Raw genomic sequence first — 15,478 nt, 5'->3', positions numbered from 1 at the left:
TTATTTCAAATTTAATCCAGAACACCTACTAGCATTTTTCTGCACACTGGTGTTCTTCTGTCTTTGTGCATAAGTGTGTTGCGTGACCTTGTTTCCAAAGGCCAAGGTATTACTTTTTAGCTGCCAGTCTTTCAAAAGACGTCTTTTGGCTAGACATCTCAGAACAGATGTGTGTACCAGGGTCCTGCTGGTTTCTGCCAGGTCTGAGCTGTCAGCATGATGTGTCTTTTTTCTTCTGCAACCAGTGGCCAACCCGTGCCAACCAGTGCATTTTTTCCTTGGCCAACCAGTGCATTTTTGATCCTCAATGCCACCTATTTTTTTACTACAGAACTTGAACAGCATATCTGGGAACACCTGCCTTCTATGAAATTCCTGCCTGTTAGTGACCTTGTTGACGCAGTAATGCCACCCTGTGTACTATTGCTGAGCTCAGTCTTGTCATTGTGTAATATTTTTTCATTAAACTGTATTCAGCAATCTCAGCTTGTTAGTAGAACAGGGTTTTGCTCAATTTGTTCCATTTATGCTTGATTTAATAACTGTATTTAACCTTTTTATTATTTATCATTAGCACCTGTTTGGTATATCTGTTTTACCATGCACTGGACCATATGAGAGCAAGTACTTAATTGTGTGCAGGTGTACCTGGGAGAACTGATGCTGTTTGAAAGTCAAAGGGTGGACACAGCAAATATTGGTTTGCTTTAGATGTTTCATTTTATTCATTTTCTGGGTTGGTAATTGGTAAATAACAACTAGTAATAGTAATACTTTTGAAAGCATCCTCACTTTAGAGCACTTTTTCACAAGTGCCTAAAACTTTTGTACTGTACTGCACAGAGATAATTGTATCCATATTACCAGGCTTCTCTCACTGATTCTGAGCAGGTTATCTTCTGTAATGTAACTTTCTTTGAGTAAACCCATGTGTAGAAGAGTATACAGTGGGCTTAAATTAAAGGATAGTAATGTAACCACATAATATACTGACAGATTTGCAGGTTCAGATGAGGATACTGTACGTTTATATGTAGCATGGTCATTAAAGTGATGGAAATCCAGGAAAACACTGTCACCTACCCCATTCAGGTCATAATGAAGTGAATCATCCCACCCCAACACATTAATACTCACATTGCTCTGCCCCCCCCTTTTCCAACCGCTTCCTCTGTCACAGCTGACATGAAAATCCTCAGTATATCTGGTATTGGATGTTATGGGTAAATAATGATGCCGCTCCCTCTGTCATGACAGTGCTCAGGCTTATGGACTTGTTGATATTGTTATGTGGAAGGAGGTCAAATACTTCCCAAAAATGCAGTTTACTGTGGGTCAACATTTGAACATTAACATATGCATTAAATGATCATTTATGAGCTGTTTTTGTCCAATGATATGGAATAAGGCCCAGTTTGTGAATATCAATGCTCATGCACACCATTGAGTCTCAGGGAGCACTCCGAAAGGAATGTGAGAGTTTAGAAAACAATGGATGCATCACACCAAATCTGCCACAGTCCAGAAAAGTATGTTTTGTGATATCTAATTGGGATAGCACATGATTATTATTATATAGGATTTTTAAAGTCCCGACAGTTTACATAGTGCTTTACAATTTGAGAGTAGACAGTACAAATACAATACACTTTAATACAGTAGGAATCAGACGGCCCTGCTTGTTAGAGTTTACAATCTAAGAGGGAGGGTCAAGAGATACAAGTGGTAATAACTGTGGGGGATGGGCTTATGGAGAAAATAAAAGAACAGTTGTTAGGTGGTTGCCAGATAGGCTTCTCTAAAGAGATGTGTTTTCAGGGATGGTCTGAAAGTGGACAAAGTAGGAGATAGTGGGGCAGATTGGGGTAGAGCATTCCAGAGGATTGGAGAAGCTCGGGAGAAGTCCTGGAGGTGGGCATGGGAAGAGGTGACAAGGGAGCTAGAGAGCAGGAGGTCCTGGGAGGAATGAAGAGAATGATTTGGTTGGTATTTGAGACCAGGTTAGTGATGTAGCTGGGTGCCAAGTTATGGATGGCTTTGTAAGTTGTGGTTAGTAACTTGAATTTAATTTGTCAGTTGAGTGGCAGCCAATGGAGGGATTGGCAGAGAGTGGTAGCAGACACAGAGCGGTTTGTAAGGTGGGTGAGCCTGGCAGCAGTGTTCATGATGGGCTGAAGGGGGGATAGCCTATTTAAAGGTAAGCCAATGAGAATGGAGTTGCAGTAATCGAGATGAGAGATGACCAGGGAGTGGATTAGAAGCTTTGTGGTGTCGTTGGTTAGGAAGGGGTGTATCTTGGAGACGTTGCGGAGGTTTAGGCGGCAGGCTTTGGACACAGACTGGATGTGTGTCCGAAAGGATAGTTCAGAGTCCAGGATTATACCTAGGACCTTGGCATGGGGGGACGGGTTGATAGTTGAGCCGTGGATTTTGACAGAGAAATCAGGGGAAGAGGAATGTGGGGGAGGAAATATCATGAGCTCGGTTTTGGATAGCTTAAGTTTGAGGAAGTGATGTGACATCCAGGTTGATATGTCTGTTAGTAAATTGGTGATGCATGAGGAGACTTATGGAGTGAGCTGGGGAGTGGAGAGATAGATCTGGGTGTCATCAGCATAGAGATGATATTGAAAGCCATGGGAGGCTGACCCAGGGAGGAGGTGTAGATTGAGAAAAGGAGCGGTCCAAGAATAGAACCTTGGGGGACCCCCACAGAGAAAGGAAGAGGAGAGGAGGTAGTAGAGTTGTAAGTAGCACTGAAGGTGTGTTGGGATAGGTAGGATGAGAACCAGTGAAGAGTAAAGTCACAGAGACCAAGGGAATGGAGTTTTGGAGGGGTTGGTCCACTGTGTCAAAGGCAGCAGAGAGGTCCGTGAGGAATAGTATAGAATAGTGTTCATTGGTGTTTGCTGTTAGTAGGTAGTTTGTGAGTTTAAGAAGAGCAGTTTCAGTGGAATGTTGAGGGCAAAATCCAGACTGAAGGGGATCAAGAAGTTTGTTCTTAGTCAGATGGTCGCTCAGTCAGTTTAGAAGAGAAGGGGAGTAAATAGATGGGGTGTAGATTGTAAAGATTAGTGGGGTCCAGTGTGGGCTTTTTAAGGATGGGAGTGACTATCGCATGTTTAAGAGAGTTGGGGAAGATGCCAGAAGAGAGGGAGAGGTTGAAGATGTGAGTTAGAGAGCGTAGAATAGAGTCAAGAGGGTGAGAGTAGCATTTGTGAGGGAGCAGAATCCAGGGGGCAGCTGGTTAGATGGGGGTTAGATAAAAGTCCAGCAACCTCATTTTTACTAGCAGGGTTGAATGAGGTTGCTGGAATGAGGGAAGTAATTATTGTACCTGTGGACATGGGTTGTTAAGTGGGAGAGGTTTCTGCACATTGGAGATCTTCTCGCAAATTGTATCGAACTTATTTTTTAATTGATTGGCGATCTCCTGGGCAGTGAGTGAGTTAGAGGGTGGAGTTGGTGGAGGAGAGAGTAGAGAGTTGACAGGGACTAGATGAGAATGTTTGAATGAGCATGATGAAATAGGTTTGCTTGGCAGTGGGGAGGCAGGAATAGTATTTTAGGAGGGCAAATTTATATTGGTTGAAGTCTACCGGGGACTAAGTCTTACGCCACAGGTGCTCAAGACCGCGGCTACATTTTCTGAGACTTCTGATGTCATCTGTTTGCCGGGGTTGTAGCGGTTGGGGCAGAATTCTGCATGTAGTGAGGGGAGCAAGCTTGTCTAGGAAGGATGATAGTGAGCTGTTATAGATGGAAGTGGCTAGGGGTGATATTTTGTCAAATAGATGGTCAGTAGCAGAGTAGAGAAGAGAATGGTTGAGGTGGCGAAGGTATCTACGGGTAACTGTTAGGCGGTTGGAGGGAGAGGAGGTGGAAGACAGGAAGAGAGCGAAACTAATAAGGTGGTGACCAGAGAGAGGGAGAGGATTGTGGGAGAGGTTGCATGGAGTGCATAGATAGGAGAAGACAAGGTCAAGGGTGTTGCCATTTGAGTGTGTAGGTGTAGGAGCCTGTATCCATTGCTGCAGGTCAAGAGATGAGGTTAGACTGAAGTTTAGAAGCAGTAGTAGTATTATCATTAACAGGGATGTTGAAGTCACCAGGAATGATTGTGAGGATTTCAGAAGAGAGAAAGTAGAAGCCATCAAGGAAGGTTGATTCAGGTCCACGGGGCTGGTAGATGACAGCGATTCTTAAAGAAACAGGAGAAAATAGACTAATACAATGCCCCTCAAAAGAGAAGAATGTCAGAGAGAAAGGTGGGTGAAGTACCTGATAGGTTCTGCATGGGGCTAGAAGGATTCCCACTCCACTTCCTTCCATCCACTTGGTCTGGGGTGAGTCCAGAGAATGCCACCATGGGAGAGGGAAGCAGAAGAAGTAGAATCTGAATTTTGAAGCCAGGTTTCGGTAATGGCGAGTAGTTTACAGGAATTTGTGATGAAGAGGTCGTGGAGGGAGGTGAGTTTGTTACAGACAGAGCGGGCATTCCAGAGGGCACAGGAAAAGGGGAGGCTGGTATTGGGAAGAAGAGGAATGAAGACTAGGTTCTGTGGGTTGCGGCTGCTGGCAGAGGGCCTAGGGTGGTGGGAGCATGGTGAAAAGCCACATGGAGGCCCAGGGTTTGGAGATATGTCACAAGAGGTAAGCAGATGGAGGAGGGTGAAGGAGGTAATGTGGGAGTGTGATTTATATGAAGGAACATGCCCCAGAGTCCTGGAGGTTTTTTCAGTATGTGGATGTAAAATTAGCAAGAGTTGGTAGGAGAAGTAATAGGGAGAGGACAGAAGTTAGGGTGATATATATAAACTGTGGGGTGGAGAACATGGGTGAAGGTGAGTGAGTTTGAGAACAGAGGACACAACTGCCAGCAGCAGTGGTAGAGAGTGCATGTTACAGAGTGGGAAAATAGAGAGACAGGGTCACCTGCAGCCTGTTTGGTGCTTGTTGGTATAGTTTGCTGTGTATGCTCACTGCTTGCAATCCCTGAAGTGCAAAGCTTGAAGTGCAAATCACTTGTAGAAAGAATCACTTAGAGAAAGAAGCCTTAATGAAAAATGCCCTGCAACATGCTCCCCAACAAGGCGCTGACCCCTTAAGGGTGCACTAAATTTATACTGGTATAAAGGTGGAGGTGGAAATTCATTATTTAATCATGAGTGGATATAAGGATTCCTAACAATCAGAGTGGACCTTTCACTTTCTAAAGTCAGACTAGTAAGAGGCAAGAAAGGCTATAAAAATATAAAAATAGGATCTGCACACAAAACATGGTAAGACACATTAGAACAAAAAAAAAAAAAACATCATGGTAATGAACACAGGGCAACAGATGGAAAGGGCCACATACCAAAAAGCACAGATACATAGAGAGAGTAAACAGGTTCCAGTTGTAGTTAAGGGTGGATGTATTTCAGCATACACATACCTGTGGAGGGACAGAGAAGAGATGTTCAGATGAAGCAGAACTTTAAGTGCACAAGATGTAATATCTAACACATTTCGGGGGTACAACAGTCCTCCTTCCTCAGGGCTTTGGATGCTTTGTAAGGGTCGGGCTGCAGGACTCTTAGGAACTCAGAGGGTTCAGAGGGCTACTACCCCTTCCCTTTTAATAGGATCTGTATGCCTGGGGAGCGGGAAGGATCAGCAATCATGTGATCAGCTGTCACAGCCCTGCCACTTACCGATCATTAGTAGGGACAGAGAGCTGTCTTTTGTAGCTCAGTCTTTGTACTGGAAATGTGCAGTGAGCAGGCACTCAGCATAGCAACATCGGCCGCCCAGTGTGTGGGCCTTAAAGTCCACCCTTTTGCCGCAAAGTAAGATCACTCTGCTACCTCCTGGTTTAGCAATATTGCTTCCTGGCTCAGCTCCCTGATCAGCATACAAAAGTAATGATGCTGATTCATTGTCCAATGAGAAGGCTGAAACCTGGGGGTAAGCTGCACTGCTGGACCAGGAGGCTAAACTGTCTAATCAGGAACTACTTGTGTCACCAGTATGCCTATGCATTGTGGAAAATGTGTGTAAACCACAAGAGGTGCTGTACAGAATTGCAAATTCCTTGACATGTACAACAATAAACATATGTAATGTGTATTTCATCTGTGAGATTAGCTGTTTTCTTGGAGTTATGCTCTATTACATGAACCATTTAGTGCATAGGATTTGTCAGCCATATTACTAATACAAAATATCCTTATTTGACTTAAATCTTCCTTTAGGCCTTACTTATTCACACAGCTGCAAAAAGAAAAAAAAAACACATTTGCAAGCATTTGTTATTCATAGAATGCAGCTGCATTGTTTTAAATAGAGACACTTACACAGGTATGTAAACATGCACTGCAGGGGTGTTGCTAGGTGGAAAAAAGACCAGGGGCTTCAGCCTGAAGGTAAATTTGATCCTACCATGCTCCCTTCCGACATCAGAAGGGGGTGTGAAGATCAGCACCGGGGAGCTTTTCCCAGCGATGGTCAGTTTAACACCAATTAAAACATTTTGATAGGGTGACACCTCTGGACCCCTTTACATTACACAGCCCCCCACACATCTCTGGACCCCTTTACATTACACAGGGCCCCCACACACCTCTGGACCCCTTTACATTACACAGTGCCCCCCACACCCCATTACATTACACAGCTCCGCACCTCTGAACCCCTTTACATTACACAACAGCCCCCCCCCCCCACACCTCTGGACCTCTTTTGCATTATATAGCCTCCCACATCTCTGGACCCCTTTACATTACACAGCCACCCTCCCACACCCCTGGACTATTTTACATTACACAGGTGGTCCTAGCAACCAATCACCTGCTGTTTAACTTGGAAAGTTACCTCTGGCAGCTACCGCTCTCTATTCAGCGCTGGTGTGCAAACTGCATACTATAGCCCCATACTTCCCAACTTTTGAACTTCAGGATGAGGGGCACTTGAGGGAGAACGTGACCTGTGACACATATAGCGTGGAAAAATGGATGTGGCCAAATGCTTTAAAAAAAAAAAAAACATGCTTCCTTGTACTTTATAAAAAAGCTTTAATTGCTGTGCCACAAGCTGGAGTCTCAAAGACACAAACCCCAGTACAATAATTAAAAAAAGAATAAAAAGCTTCCATTACAAATGGTTTTGCACACTCTGTGGAAGAGTGCATTACGCTAAGTGTGGAAAGATTCAAGAGTGCGATTTGTACAGAGTGAAAGGTTCTGGGGTGCATTTCAATTCAGAGTGCAGGGTTTAGGAATGCGTTGTACAGAGTGCAAAGTTGAGGAGTGCGTTGTACAGAGTGCAAGGTTCAGGAGTGCGTTGTACAGAGCGTAAGGTTCAGGAATGTGTTGTGTAGAGTGCAAGGTTGAGGAGTGCGTTGTACAGAGTGCAAGGTTCAGGAATTTTGTAGAAAAATTTAATAAAATACTTTTGGTTTTTATATGTATCTAGTCTTATATGAATTGAGTAAGATACCATCAAAGTCCCACTAAGCCCCCCTCCTTTTCCCAATGTACACTTGCACATTGGTAAATACTATTTTATATGATAACCGGGATGGAGGTATCAATGAAATAACTTTTTAAACACAACCTTTCGATAATATAGGTTGAGGAATGTGTTGTGTAGAGTGCAAGGTTGAGGAGTGTGTTGTACAGAGTGCAAGGTTCAGGAATTAGGTAAACTGCATAGACACCAACTATTTAAACATAGCACACTTATCTTAAAATCTTGATTAGCAGCATACAGGAACTGAGGCTAGAATGGCAGCATCAGATGGATAATAAATAAGTGCAGCCTATAGCAGGACATGCAGCAGTGTAACATCTATCCAGCACATCCAGGGATTGGTGGGCAAGCTGGGGGCGGCCACAATAAAAGTGATTGGAGCTGTCAAATCAAAGCCCTGATGTTGGGGATGGGCGTGCCTTTTGGGGGTCTATTTCTATTCTTGTTGGTAGAGTCAAGATAAAAAAAGAACTTTGAATTTACAGTACAGGAGTATTGTTTGCTGATGCTTCAAACAGCACCTTATCAGCAGAGACAGCATTATATTCCATAATGTATGACTCCATTATGGCTGGAGATGCTACAAAAAGATCTAGAGATCTTTACTGAGAAAACAACTAGAATTATAAATAGCCGCTCAAAGGATACCTGTCACCACCAATGTTTGCCAGAAAAGAAGCTTTAAAATAACCCCGTAAAACCTGTAAAGAAGCGACAAAATACTCACCTCCTCTGCCATCCATGCTGCTGAACACAGCTTCGATGTTTAGAAAGAAATACAAAAATTAAAATAAATTAAACCAACATGGAAATATCAGCTTGCAGAAATATTTATTTAAAGTCTGTAACTTTAAATGTTTAATATTGCAGTGCTAGGAGTGAGATGTTCTGTTAATCAAAATCCAAGTATACGGTAAACGTAAGCGGATGTTTGTCTATGCACTGGACAAAGGGGCGTAGTCTGACATATTGACCACGCCCCTTTGTCTCGTGCATAGACAAACAGCTGGCGTGTATACATTGCTGGCCAGGGAGGAAGGTGGCTGGAGCGGGACCAATTGTAACTACTGCATGTGTACCCACAGCAGTGTATAATTTAGGTTTATTATACACTGCTATGGGTACACATGCAGTAGTTACAATTGGTCCTGCCCCCAGCCACCTTCCTCCCTGGCCAGTGGCTGTTTGTCTATGCACGGGACAAAGGGTCAGAGCCCCGCATTTCGGCCTCGCACATCCCCAACATCAGTGCTTTGATTTGACAGATTCAATCACTCTCATTGCGGCCGCCCCCAGCTTGCCCACCAATCACTGGATGCTAGATAGATGTTACACTGCAGAGGTATGTAGCCCTGAGTTGCCGGCCACCCCCAGGCCTTGGGACTCGGGGATAATAATTCTAAAAGAGCAATACCAGGCTTTTTGGGGGCCCACTTGGGATTATAGCCCCGGTCAGCCCCCCACCCGAAGCCACTGATGCACTGCATTCAGATCCGTAACCCAAAATAAAAAAAATCTGCATCTGAGGACATCCTTATGCATTCTGGTATTTAAAAAACAGTTTTATGCATTTAAAAAGGGATCCAAAAGCAAGTATCATTTACACAGGGATTTCTGTATCAGTAAATGTTTTATGGGCTATTTTATAATGTAGCATAAATAAACATTGTTAAAGCCAAACTGCAGTTAGGACATAGATTCTAAAAATAATAAAGCTCTAATCATTCACCAGATCTCCCCGTCTCCCACCAGATTTTGACAGCTCCAGTGATGCATCTCTTCCATGTTCAATGATGCTCAGTATCATTGGACACACTTTCTGTGAGCTAAGAGTGTCAAGGCTTCACCCTAATCCAAGACTCACAGGAAAATTCTGACAAGAGAGGCACTAGACATGCGCAATTCGTTTAGGTCCAAATACAAATTCGGCAACATTTTTGGTTATTCGGAGATTTGGATGTATCCGAATCTCCTAATGAAATAGTAATGGTTAGTAAAGAATTTCCTTGAAATGCATTACATTTTGCTTTGTTTATTAATTTTCTAATGAATTCCAACTTTTCAGAAGGGTTAGAATTCGGATCGGTCGAAAAAACGATCGACCAATCCGAATTCTGTGTAAAGAAATAGCTGGTTATTAAGCAGTGGGCCGGGAAGCCAGCTGCCCGCATCCTTAACAACCATAAGTCATCCAACAACCAGAGCCCCCCCTGCTCCAAAGCACCCCCCCATGTTAAGGGCATGTGGCCTGGTATGGTTCAGGAGGGGGGGGCTCTCGCTCCTCCCCCCCTTTCCTTACCTGCCAGGCTGCATGCTCGGTGAGGGTCTGGTATGGAATTTATGGGGACCCCATGGCATTTTTTTTTTCTTTTCATTTTGGCGGGGGGTTCCCCTTAATACCCATACCAGACCCAAAGGGCCTAGTATTGACTGGGGGGGGGGAGAGGACCCTATGCATTTTTCCATTGCCAGGCAATTGCTGTCACTCTTCTTTAAACAGCATTCTTTATCTCTACATTCATCTGTCAGTGAGGAGACCCGCTGACAGATGATGAATCATGGTTGTTAAGGACGCGGGCAGCCACTGCTTAACAACCAGCAATTTCTTCACACAGAAATTGAAACAGTCGATCATTTTTCAACAGATCCGAATTCTAATTGTTCTGAAAAGTTGGAATTCGTTAGAAAATCAATAAATGAAATGAATTGTAATGAAAATGAAACTAAATTCAATGAAAACTAAACTAAACTAAATCAATATGTAACTATGTAAGTATAAATTCTGAAACCAAAATAAATGAGTAACATAACGGATCTATCTGAAACTAAACAAATTAATTTTTCCGCTCTGCACATGTCTAAGAGGCACCATGTGATTACACAGCAACACGCATTGCAGTATTTCAGATCCTCCCACCACTGGAGGAAGAAGACAATAAAGAGAACTGTCTGAAAAAGCATCTAAAAAAAAAGTGTACAAATGTTATTTTATTAAAGGACATGTTCCCCTTTGGAGCATGTTATAGATATTGGTATAGGTAATCATGTATAATGGACATTAACATGGGTAACTGATTTGCATTGTTGGGACATGATTGATCGTACAGAATACTGTAAGTGTAATTGCACCAAAGGAACATTCATACATTAAATTAATCCATATATGGCACTTGAAAACCATGTTTATGTATAGTCTGGTCCATTATTTTCTTTAGCGTCGTGCCCTCATCCTATAGTCCATACATGACTTTGATGTTGATTTTTGAATATGCACAAAATAAAAACTAACAGAGCTTTTGACATAAAGCACAGCTGTTGGTGAGACCATGAGTGAAGTATACTGTATATGCTGGCTGTATAGCAGATATTCCACATACCTAAAATGCATCAATGCATATACTAAACAACATTCCACTTCTGAGGGCCATTATAGGAAGCCTGTATGATGTCCTTGTTGATACAACCATCCATTCTTTCATTGTGTATATTTGTGTATGTATTACTAACTAAAAACTAGTAAATGATTTTACACCTCCTGAGCTGACAGTTTGTAGGTATTCAAAGGAAAATGACAAGTACACATTATGGGGGCATTTTCAAAGTGACCCTGACCCATGGTGACCTTAAAAGATAATCTCAGTCAAATGTTCAGAGTCCCATGGTAGTATGAAAACAATGCAAAGGATATGTATTTTTAAAGTATGTGTAAACCCAATCAACAAAATCTCATATAAACTTTAACATGTTAATCTCATTTCAGAAGTCATTTCACTATTTTAAAGTGTATGTCAAGCAATAGATTTGTTCTTAGTCCTGGAAAAATTGGGGAGAGGTTAGAAGCCCTGTCTGGATTTTACTGCTATCTGAGGCTCCATAAGAACAGTTTTCCCTCACTTTTGTGTCTTGATGACAATAATTTTTCAGAGAGGAAGTAAGGTAACGTCTACAACAGGGGCACAGACAAGAAAAATTATATAGGGGTTTTACTTATTTTTAAAATACCCTCACTTTCTGTCTGTTGAAAAATCATCAAGTATGGAATATATGCAAATGCTTCTAACAGAGCCTTGGATAGCAGTAATTACTCAACAAGGGTTATAATCTTTTCACATTCTATTCCAAAACTAAGAAAAACTTTTTGGCTAGGTATAAACTTTTACTCTGCAGCCTTTAGGAAAATAACATCTAGTGGTCTCGCCATTAGACTCTTCTGGTTATAGGGTGATGATGATTAGGGCAGGACTAGGAACCTTTGATTTTCAAAGTGTGTCATGGTGCCTCATTGATTGGTGGGCATGGTGAAAGGTGGATGAACAAAAAGGCATAGCTTATTATGACACACCTATTCACATATCCCTTTTTGACTCTCAGTATTCAGTCACATCTCAGTGCCTGCAAAACCAGTGCTGGAAGATCTCCTTTTCCCGGATATTTTCTTTTCTTTTCACTGTGCATTACACGCCTCCCCTTAGACCACCATCCAGAGCACTGTGCAGCATTATGGGCCTCCTCAAACCCCCATTCAGAGCACTGTGTGCAATGCATTCCAGGCCTCCTCTTCAGAATGTCCGTGTCCAGAGCACTGTGTGCATTACAGGCTTCCTCAGACCACCGTCCAGAGCACTGTGTGCATTACAAGTCTCCTCAGACCACTGTCCAGAGCACTGTGTGCAGTGCATTACATGCCTCCTCTTCAGACTGTCCACGTCCAGAGCACTGTGTGCATTACAGGGCTTCTCGGACCACCGCCCAGAGCACTGTGCAGCGTTACAGGCCTCCTCAGACAGACTATCGTCCAGAGCACTGTGCAACATTACAGGCCTCCTCAGACTATCCAGAGTGGCTAAATCTGTATCTATGAGTTTGTTCAAACCTTAATTCCATAACAAACAACATGTTATTAGATTTTTTTTACTTGAGGAGTATTTAATGAGTTTGGAAATTCTATAGAAATACTTAAATAACACATTACAATTTAAGTAAGCACAATAGATTTTAGTTGACTAAAATTATTTTATTTGCATAAAATGTACTGGAGATTTTAGCCGGCTACAAAATGAGGAAAACTAAAACAATTGCAGATGACTAAAATGGGACTAAAATTAAAATGGCATTTTAGTCAAAAGGCTATGACTAAAACGAAACAATTGCAGATAACTATAATGGGACTAAAACTAAAATGGCATTTTAGTCAAAAGACTATAACTAAAACTAAAGCTATGAGAGAAATAAAGTACAGGGGCTACATGATTGGATGGGAAGGTGAATCAGGCAAAGTGGTGTAAATTGGTTTTAAATGAAAAGAAATTGGATTGGTCAGAAAAAGAAAACTCACAGAGAGGACCTCAGAAGAGTAGGCTGCAGGGAGGAGTAAGGAAGCTCCAGTAAGAGATCTGCAGTCATTGAGTGAGCGTCCCTCTCTCCCACCATATTTATTAACTTTGGTTGTAGCAGACACTGGTGGTTCAGGGTCCTTCAAGGTTGTGTAAATTTGGCTTTTTTGGGAACACATCTTCAGCGTGTGGTGTCCTCTCATTGGCTTGGTCAATTAATAGTCAACTCATATGTATCTGAGATCAATTGAAATAGTCCCCACTGTGGTGTTTTGTAGCTGGGGCATAACATAGCTAACTGGTGCCACACAAACACCCTGGTTTTGAAACTGTTATTTGGTGCCTTCAAGGACCTGCAACCTTGTTTGATTTATCACTTTGTGTTTTCTTATTGAAATTGTTGTGTGTTATTTATAGTAAAAGATTGCTATGGCCATTTTACCTTTACTCTAGAGTAGGGTGTCTTCTTTTGGTAGGGTGCTTTGGTGCTTTGGTAGGGTACAGATAGAGTGGGGAAGGTGGTTCAATTAGAGTGATAACAAAAGTGAATTCTGGTCTGGCAATTTGTATTTCAGAGTTGTAAATGGTATCATTTAGATATAAGAGCAGGGGAACGCAGTAAACATGACATACGTTTTTAACTTTAGGTCCTTTTTGAGTTAAACTGATAACATAATATAACTTAAAAAAAAATCTCAGAAACAATCTTTTATTATTTACAGAGTCCTCAATAGTCCTATGCATGAGGAAGGATTATTAAGAAATCTGATAGCTATGCATGGCTTTAGCGTTTTATAGAAGCCAACTTCGAAGGCTGGAAACAAACAGAGCACGCCTCCTATTGACTCCCAATGAACAGGGCTGGTTTAGAAAACTATTTATTCCTAGGAGAACACCTAACTTGCATATTAGTAGCTTCTTTGAATTCCACAATAAAATAAAATTATTGATAGTTGCTATCTAGAGAATTCAATTGTTAAGCTTTTGGAATCTATAGGAAGGTTTTAATCTCTAAATCTTTTATCTTTAAAGTATAATTATATAGAACTGCCAATGAAAAGTGAATTATCTGGTCTTTGAGAAGCATTTTAGAACAAAAGGTAAACTTCACAAACACCAAAGAGAAAAAAAAAAAAAAACCTAAAACCTATAAATTACTGACAAACATGCACAGAGCGCAGCATGGATAAGGACACTGTAATTTCACTGAACAAGCAGTGTAAGATGAAAATAGAACATTTAGCTACTTCTCTCTGTACATTATTAACCTTCATTATCATTCTTGCTTCTTAGGTTTCTGTATAATGTATAATATCTCCCACAGCTCATTGAGAGGAAGCGCTGTCTGCATCTGCTCTCTCTGAACAGAGTTACAATTGGCAGCTTGCCTGCAGCAAAATGAAAACATTCAGCGTGGGAAAAAAAGCGATGTGGAAAAAGGTAGGAGGTTTTAGCAAGAAAGAACAGGTTATTATTCATTAAAAGTTAAAGCAGCTTTTGCTATATTTTCCTTAAGCCCCAAACTACACTAAACATTTTAGATGTGGAGCCAAACAAAGGCATTTCCTGTCCAACATGCAATTGTACTTTGCTTTGATTTCAGTGTTAGGTTTATGTTTATCTTTTTTTTTTACCTCTATTATTTTTCTGCTAAGTCATTACTAGCCTTCACACACACCTCTAAAACATGATATATTTAATCAAACATGGAGCAGATGCATGAACTAGCTTTCCCACTAGCAAGTAGTACAAACTAGTGATCGGCCGATATCATAATCTTTTTAATGCCAATACCAATACCGAAATTTTGGTCATCGGATATCAGTATCGGCCGATATCGGCCGATATTTTCGGATATGTAAAACATTTTTTTTTCTTCAGGTACTTCTTGTGGAGGGATCTGGGGGTCCAAAAGACCCCAAACCCCTCGTCGGCACTGAAAGGCACTCAAAACGCCAAGTTTGGCTGTTTTGAATGCTGTCAGTTTTTTAATTTGGCGCAGAGTACCCGGAAGTGATGTCATGACATCACGTCTGGGTTTTTTACATGGATACTGGCGCATACGCACTTGCGGCAGGGATACCAGCTTTCACTGGGACACATCTTCATGCTACACTGGGTCTTCTCTTAGGTGGCGGAGGTGCAGGTAGGATGCCCAGGTCTTCTTGGAAGGAATGAAGAGAACGATTTGATTGGTATTTTGAGACTAGGTTAGTGATGTAGCTAGGGGGTGAGTTGTGGATGGCTTTGTAAGTTGCTGTCAGTATTTTGAATTTAATTTGTTGGGTGAGTGGAAGCCAATGGAGGGATTGACGAAGAGGAGTAGCAGACACTGAGCGGTTGGTAAGGTAGATGAGCCTGGCAGTAGCATTCATGATTAACTGATGGGGGATAGCCTATGTAAAGGTAAGCCAATGAGAAGAGAGTTGCAGTAGTTGAGGTAGGAGATGACCAGAGAGTGAACTAGGAGCTTTTTGGTGTCATTGGTTAGGAAGGGGCGTATTTTAGCGATATTGCGTAGGTTTAGGCAACAAGATTTTAACCTTCTTTTACATTTCTTCAGTTACTTCCTTATTTCCAGTATGTACAGGGCTAGGTAAATGATGTCATACATCCCAGGGGACTTTAGGAGA

Source organism: Pelophylax lessonae (assembly GCF_965119305.1).
Source record: "Pelophylax lessonae genome assembly, chromosome: 3".
In the NCBI taxonomy this organism is placed as follows: domain Eukaryota; kingdom Metazoa; phylum Chordata; class Amphibia; order Anura; family Ranidae; genus Pelophylax; species Pelophylax lessonae.
The sequence above is the reverse complement of the archived record's forward strand: the minus strand, read 5'-3'. Positions refer to the sequence as shown.